This window comes from Babylonia areolata, chromosome 1 (genome assembly GCF_041734735.1).
Source record: "Babylonia areolata isolate BAREFJ2019XMU chromosome 1, ASM4173473v1, whole genome shotgun sequence".
Lineage (NCBI taxonomy): Eukaryota > Metazoa > Mollusca > Gastropoda > Neogastropoda > Buccinidae > Babylonia > Babylonia areolata.
The window spans coordinates 96,811,711-96,820,085 of record NC_134876.1 but is presented as its reverse complement, the minus strand read 5'-3'; positions in this window follow the sequence as shown (position 1 = coordinate 96,820,085).

Below are 8,375 nucleotides of genomic sequence, written 5' to 3'. Positions count from 1 at the left end.
TAACGTGAGCTATTGTGTAGCAGACACTTAATGTGAGTTACTGTGTAGCAGACACTGAACGTGAGCTACTACTGTGTAGCAGACACTGAACGTGAGCTACTGTGTAGCAGACACTTAATGTGAGCTACTGTGTAGCAGACACTTAACGTGAGCTACTACTGTGTAGCAGTCACTTAACGTGAGTTACTGTGTAGCAGACACTGAACGTGAGCTACTGTGTAGCAGACACTGAACGTGAGCTACACAGACACTTAATGTGAGCTACTGTGTAGCAGACACTTAATGTGAGCTACTGTGTAGCAGACACTTAACGTGAGCTACTGTGTAGCAGACACTTAATGTGAGTTACTGTGTAGCAGACACTGAACGTGAGCTACTGTGTAGCAGACACTTAATGTGAGTTACTGTGTAGCAGACACTTAATGTGAGCTATTGTGTAGCAGACACTTAAAGTGAGTTACTGTGTAGCAGACACTTAATGTGAGCTACTGTGTAGCAGACACTTAACGTGAGCTATTGTGTAGCAGACACTTAAAGTGAGTTACTGTGTAGCAGACACTTAACGTGAGCTACTACTGTGTAGCAGACACTGAACGTGAGCTACTGTGTAGCAGACACTTAATGTGAGCTATTGTGTAGCAGACACTTAACGTGAGCTACTGTGTAGCAGACACTGAACGTGAGCTACTGTGTAGCAACACTGAACGTGAGCTACTGTGTAGCAACACTGAACGTGAGCTACTGTGTGGCAGACACTTAATGTGAGTTACTGTGTAGCAGACACTGAACGTGAGCTACTGTGTAGCAACACTGAACGTGAGCTACTGTGTAGCAGACACTTAACGTGAGCTATTGTGTAGCAGACACTTAAAGTGAGTTACTGTGTAGCAGACACTGAACGTGAGCTACTGTGTAGCAGACACTTAATGTGAGCTATTGTGTAGCAGACACTTAAAGTGAGTTACTGTGTAGCAGACACTTAATGTGAGCTACTGTGTAGCAGACACTTAATGTGAGCTATTGTGTAGCAGACACTTAAAGTGAGTTACTGTGTAGCAGACACTTAACGTGAGCTACTGCATAGCAGACACTCAATGTGAGTTACTGTGTAAGTGTAGCAGACACTTAATGTGAGTTACTGTGTAGCAGACACTTAACGTGAGCTACTGTGTAGCAGACACTTAATGTGAGTTACTGTGTAGCAGACACTTAATGTGAGCTACTGTGTAGCAGACACTTAATGTGAGTTACTGTGTAGCAGACACTTAATGTGAGCTACTGTGTAGCAGACACTGAACGTGAGCTACTGTGTAGCAGACACTTAATGTGAGCTATTGTATAGCAGACACTGAACGTGAGCTACTGTGTAGCAGACACTTAATGTGAGCTACTGTGTAGCAGACACTGAACGTGAGCTACTGTGTAGCAGACACTTAATGTGAGCTACTGTGTAGCAGACACTTAATGTGAGATATTGTGTAGCAGACACTTAATGTGAGCTACTGTGTAGCAGACACTTAATGTGAGATATTGTGTAGCAGACACTTTATGTGAGCTACTGTGTAGCAGTCACTTAATGTGAACTACAGTGTAGCAGACGCTTAATGTGAGCTACTGTAGCAGAATCAGTTTTGCAGTGCATAATAGGGTGCACGTGTGATTACTGTCACATGGTTACTGAAACAAATCTTCACACACACACACACACACACACACACACACACACACACACAATCGTGCGTGTGTGCGTGTTCATTTGTACATGTGTACGTGCGTGCGCGGTTTATATTCTGCGCGCGGGTGTGTGTGTGCGTGTGCGTGTGCGTGTGCGCATGTGTTTAATTTACCTACATATTTTCACGTTCAGTTCGAGTTTATAAACATGATATATGAATGTTTTTGTGTGAAATACATAACAGGAACTGTTTAATGATGCAGGATTGTGGTTTGTATTATTCCATTGTTTATCTGTGTGCATTTGTTTTGCTGCATGTTACGTGTTGGGGGTGGGTGTGGGGGTGGGAGGGTGGGGGTGGAGACGGGTGTGTGAAGGGCTGTAGGTGTGTTTGAATTGTCTATAGTTTTAGTTAATTAGTTAGCTTTACATTTTCAGTTCCTTTTTAAAAAAAAAATGTTCATGAACGTAATGCGGGTACGTTTCTGTGTGTTCAATAAGAATTATTTGTTTAGTCATTTTGCAGTTTTTCCTTTCATCTGTGTGTGTGTGTGTGTGTGTGTGTGTGTGTGTGTGTGTGTGTGTGTCTGTATGTGTGTGTACGCGTGTGCGTGCGTGCGTGTGTGTGTGTGTGTGTGTGTGTGTGTGCGTGCGTGTGTGCGTGCGTGTGTGCGTGCATGCGTGCGTGCGTGCGCGCGCGCGTGTGTGTGTGTGTGTGTGTGTGTGTGGTAGTAGCAGTAGTGTTGGTAGAAGTTGATGTTATGTGTATGTGATTATGTGTGCGTACGTGCGTGCATGCGTGTGTGTGTGTGTGTGTGTGTGTGTGTGTGTGTGTGTGTGTGTGTGTGTGTGTGTGTGCCTGTGCGTGTGCGTGTGTGCGAGTGCGTGTTTGTGAGTGTGTGTGTGTGTGTGTGTGTGTGTGTGTGTGTGTGTGTGTGCGTGTGTGTTTAAACTGTCTACATTTTTTGTTGATATTGTTGCTATCTTTTCTTCTTGGTTTTAACATTTTTTCTTTAATTTTTTTTTTAACGTCTGATATATTATGTGATTCATTTTATGGCACTATCTCTTTTGATTGTCCCCTCTTACTTATGTTTCAAATAATATATGTATGTTTGTGGGGTTGTTTGAGTGAATGCTTTTAGTGCTACTGTAATGTACATAGAGCTTCAAGAATATGCGCAATAGCATAAATAGACGTCTAAATAAATGAATAATCCCCCTCGCCCCCCCCCCCACACACCCCCCCCCCACACACACACACACATACGCGCGCGCGCACACACAAGGAAACGCAGAGCTTTGATATCCTGTGGGCCTTCCCAGGTTCAACCCTTTGTTCAACCTTGGTAAAGTGACATATGGGTAGCATGGGCTTTGTCGCTGTTTCCTGCCTTCTGTGCACTTTTCATCGGTGTGAATGATTGAACGGATTGTCGATATAACACCCGGGGAACAAGAGGCCTAAATAAAGAGTGGTGGCTGGTACACTGACCTGGATTCTCAATTTGATCTCGAGGAGGTAACAGGCCTTATGCGACAATACAATGCAATGCAATACAATACAATACAATACAATACAATACAATACAATACAACACACGGTGTTTTTTGCAGCGGGTGTTTCCAGTGCCTTTTTTGATGATATTCATGCAAGTGTTTATGACAAGCCTGTGATTGCACAAATCAAAATCCATGTGGATCAGTAAAGTATTTCTGATTGAGCATTTGATTGACAGCCGACCTTAAGGATTGAAGATCTGAAGGGCCGCAATGAAAAACTGTTTTTATTCTCTATTTTACGACGTGCATCACGGAGACGGACAATCAATACATTTGGACACTAGTAGGACTTCCGTATGTTTCCTCTCCTGTCCTCTTTTTTTTCCTTTCACGAGATTTTCTTTCCTCGTACAAACTGGTGAGCAGGGTCAGTATTGTGGGAACATTGAGAGTGTTCAGGGCTTTGACTGCACTGTGGCTGGCGTCAATACTGTGGGAACATTGAGAGTGTTCAGGGCTTTGACTGCACTGTGGCTGGCGTCAATACTGTGGGAACATTGAGAGTGTTCAGGGCTTTGACTGCACTGTGGCTGGCGTCAATACTGGGGGAACATTGAGAGTGTTCAAGGCTTTGACTGCACTGTGGCTGGCGTCAATACTGTGGGAACATTGAGAGTGTTCAGGGCTTTGACTGCACTGTGGCTGGCGTCAATACTGTGGGAACATTGAGAGTGTTCAAGGCTTTGACTGCACTGTGGCTGGCGTCAATACTGTGGGGATATTGAGAGTGTTCAGGGCTTTGACTGCACTGCGGCTGGCGTCAATACTGTGGGGATATTGGGAGTGTTCAAGGCTTTGACTGCACTGTGGCTGGCGTCAATACTGTGGGAACATTGAGAGTTTTCAAGGCTTTGACTGCACTGTGGCTGGCGTCAATACTGTGGAGATATTGAGAGTGTTCAGGGCTTTGACTGCACTGTGGCTGGCGTCAGTACTGTGGGAACATTGAGAGTGTTCAGGGCTTTGACTGCACTGTGGCTGGCGTCAGTACTGTGGGAACATTGAGAGTGTTCAGGGCTTTGACTGCACTGCGGCTGGCGTCAGTACTGTGGGGAACATTGAGAGTGTTCAGGGCTTTGACTGCACTGTGGCTGGCGTCAATACTGTGGGAACATTGAGAGTGTTCAGGGCTTTGACTGCACTGCGGCTGGCGTCAATACTGTGGGAACATTGAGAGTGTTCAGGGTTTTGACTCCACTGCGGCTGGCGCCAATACTCGGGGAACATTGAGAGTGTTCAAGGCTTTGACTGCACTGTGGCTGGCGTCAATACTGGGGGAACATTGAGAGTGTTCAGGGTTTTCACTGCACTGCGGCTGGCGTCAATACTGTGGGAACATTGAGAGTGTTCAAGGCTTTGACTGCACTGTGGCTGGCGTCAATACTGGGGGAACATTGAGAGTGTTCAGGGTTTTGACTCCACTGCGGCTGGCGCCAGTACTCGGGGAACATTGAGAGTGTTCAAGGCTTTGACTGCACTGTGGCTGGCGTCAATACTGTGGGAACATTGAGAGTGTTCAGGGTTTTCACTGCACTGCGGCTGGCGTCAATACTGTGGGAACATTGAGAGTGTTCAGGGTTTTCACTGCACTGCGGCTGGCGTCAATACTGGGGGAACATTGAGAGTGTTCAAGGCTTTGACTGCACTGCGGCTGGCATCAATACTGTAGGAACATTGAGAGTGTTCAGGGTTTTCACTGCACTGCGGCTGGCGTCAATACTGTGGGAACATTGAGAGTGTTCAGGGCTTTGACTGCACTGTGGCTGGCGTCAGTCAATACTGTGGGAACATTGAGAGTGTTCAAGGCTTTGACTGCACTGCGGCTGGCGTCAATACTGTGGGAACATTGAGAGTGTTCAGGGCTTTGACTGCACTGCGGCTGGCGTCAATACTGTGGGAACATTGAGAGTGTTCAGGGCTTTGACTGCACTGCGGCTGGCGTCAGTACTGTGGGAACATTGAGAGTGTTCAGGGTTTTGACTGCACTGCGGCTGGCGTCAATACTGTGGGAACATTAAGAGTGTTCAGGGTTTTGACTGCACTGTGGCTGGCGTCAGTACTGGGGAACATTGAGAGTGTTCAGGGCTTTGACTGCACTGCGGCTGGCGTCAATACTGTGGGAACATTGAGAGTGTTCAGGGTTTTCACTGCACTGCGGCTGGCGTCAATACTGTAGGAACATTGAGAGTGTTCAGGGTTTTCACTGCACTGCGGCTGGCGTCAATACTGTGGGGATATTGAGAGTGTTCAGGGCTTTGACTGCACTGCGGCTGGCGTCAATACTGTGGGGATATTGGGAGTGTTCAAGGCTTTGACTGCACTGTGGCTGGCGTCAATACTGTGGAGATATTGAGAGTGTTCAGGGCTTTGACTGCACTGTGGCTGGCGTCAATACTGTGGAGATATTGAGAGTGTTCAGGGCTTTGACTGCACTGCGGCTGGCGTCAATACTGTGGGAACATTGAGAGTGTTCAGGGTTTTGACTGCACTGCGGCTGGCGTCAATACTGTGGGGATATTGAGAGTGTTCAGGGCTTTGACTGCACTGCGGCTGGCGTCAATACTGTGGGAACATTGAGAGTGTTCAGGGCTTTGACTGCACTGCGGCTGGCGTCAATACTGTGGGAACATTGAGAGTGTTCAAGGCTTTGACTGCACCGCGGCTGGCGTCAATACTGTGGGAACATTAAGAGTGTTCAGGGCTTTGACTGCACCGCGGCTGGCGTCAATACTGTGGGAACATTAAGAGTGTTCAGGGCTTTGACTGCACCGCGGCTGGCGTCAATACTGTGGGAACATTAAGAGTGTTCAGGGCTTTGACTGCACCGCGGCTGGCGTCAATACTGTGGGAACATTAAGAGTGTTCAGGGAATTGACTGCACTGCGGCTGGCGTCAATACTGTGGGGAACATTGAGAGTGTTCAGGGAATTGACTGCACCGCGGCTGGCGTCAATACTGTGGGAACATTAAGAGTGTTCAGGGTTTTCACTGCACTGCGGCTGGCGTCAATACTGTGGGGACATTGAGTGTGTTCAGGGAATTGACTGCACCGCGGCTGGCGGAAGGAAACTGGGCGTGATGAGGGAGGTAGGAGGGCGTAGAGAGGGAGGGATGAGGGCGTGGGGAGGGAGGGAAGGAGGAGGGAGGGAGGGAGGAGGGCAAAGCTATGAGAGAAGGAACCAGTCCGCTGGAAAGCTGACACAGTCGATCAGTTTAGAAGTGATTGTACTGTTCTAATAAGACTGCAGTCTCTTCACACACCTGTCTACCATTCCATCTTGCCTGAATGGAGCTATTCCGACAGTTCCAGTGAACCGGTTTCAGCTCATGACATCCACTCCCTGTTCTGCAGTTTCAGTTTCGATTTCAAGGTGTCAAAATAAAAAGAAAAGAAAGAGAAAAAAAAAAGACCAAACGCCTGACCTTTGCACAAACCAAACGCGCTCTTCAGGCCTGTAGAGCCAACCTTTGAAAAGCACGTTAACATCAATTAATAGAATAAAGTGTAAAACGTATTCTGTAGCACTCTCACTTTGAGGAAGAGGAGAGTTCAGACAGTGAGTGGAAACGTAGTGACGTGAAAGATCTATTTTCAGGTTTCACTGCATGTCGGTTGTATAATCTAACGTTTCATCAGCTTTCTTCAGGTTTCAGGAAATACTGTCTTCAACGCTTCAAACCTCCACGATTCCAGACAAGACAATATGCTACACGTTTCCTCCCAAGGAGATTACCACACGCACACACACGCGCGCGCGAACATACACACGCACGCACGCACACACACTCGCACACACACACTCACACACACACACACACACACACACACACACACACACACACACACACACACACACACACACACACACACACACACACACACACACACAGAAGATGGACACACCAAACTCTTCACAATGGAGGCCGCTGAGTTTTTTCTGTCAAACTCAGTGGGGATGACAAGAGCGGTGATGACACAAGACGACTGATGGAGGTATGTAAAACACTGTGGGCTGTGAAAAAACACACACTCTGTAATGAAGACCCAACGTTCCAGACCGTAAGTCCATAAAACGTAAATGGACGACTTCTGTGTGTGTGTGTGTGTGTGTGTGTGTGTGTGTGTGTGTGTGTGTGTGTGCCTGTGTGTGTGTGTTTGTGTGTGTGTCTGTGTGTGTGCGTGTTTGTGTGTGTCTGTGTGTGTTTGTGTCTGTGTGTGTGTGTGTGTGTGTGTGTGTGTGTGTGTGTGTGTGTGTGTGTGTGTGTGTGTGTGTGTGTGTGTGTGTGTGTGTCTGTGTCTGTGTGTCTGTGTGCTCTTCTTCTTTCTTTCCGTTTTGATTTCTTTCTTCTTTCTTTCTTTTTTTATTTCTTCTTTCTTTTCTTCTATTTTGATTAGTTTTAGCTTCAAGCGGACAATAGACACTTGGAACCCTTCTCTCGGTCAGTTGAACATAGTGTTTATCGACAGCAATCATATTGCTCGTTTTTTTCAGGAGCTCAGCATTTCTCTCGATGTCGCAGCGGAAATGAGAAAAAAAAGAATGATTCGCCCCATGTGTGTGTTGAGGGGTGGGGGTGGGGGGTGACGGTGGTGGCTTGTGTGTGTGGGTGTGTGTGTGTGTGTAGAAGGGGGTGGGGAGGAAGAGTTGGACGGAAAACGGTAGTGGCTTGTGTGTGTGTGGGTGGGATGGGGGTGGGGGGTGGGGGGTGGACGGAAGACTGTAGTGGCTTGTGTGTGTGTTTGGGGGGTGGGGGGGTGGACGGAAGACTGTAGTGGCTTGTGTGTGGGGGTGGGGGTAAGAAGGGTGGACAGGGGGTGGGGGGTGAGGGGGGTGGACGGTAGACGGTAGTGCCTTGTGTGTGTGTGTGTGTGGGGGGGGGGGGGTGAGGGGGTGGGGGTGGACGGAAGACTGTAGTGGCTTGTGTGTGTGGGGGAAGGTGGGGGGGGATCGCGGGGGTGGGGGGGGGAAGGGGGGGGGTTGCTGAGGGGGGCTTGGACGGAAGACGGTAGTGGCTTGTGTGGGTGTGGGTGGGTGTGTGTCATGAACAGAACGATGAACTCATTATCAGAAAACTGACGTCATGAACAGAACGATGAACTCATTATCAGAAAACACGTCATGAACAGAACACTAAC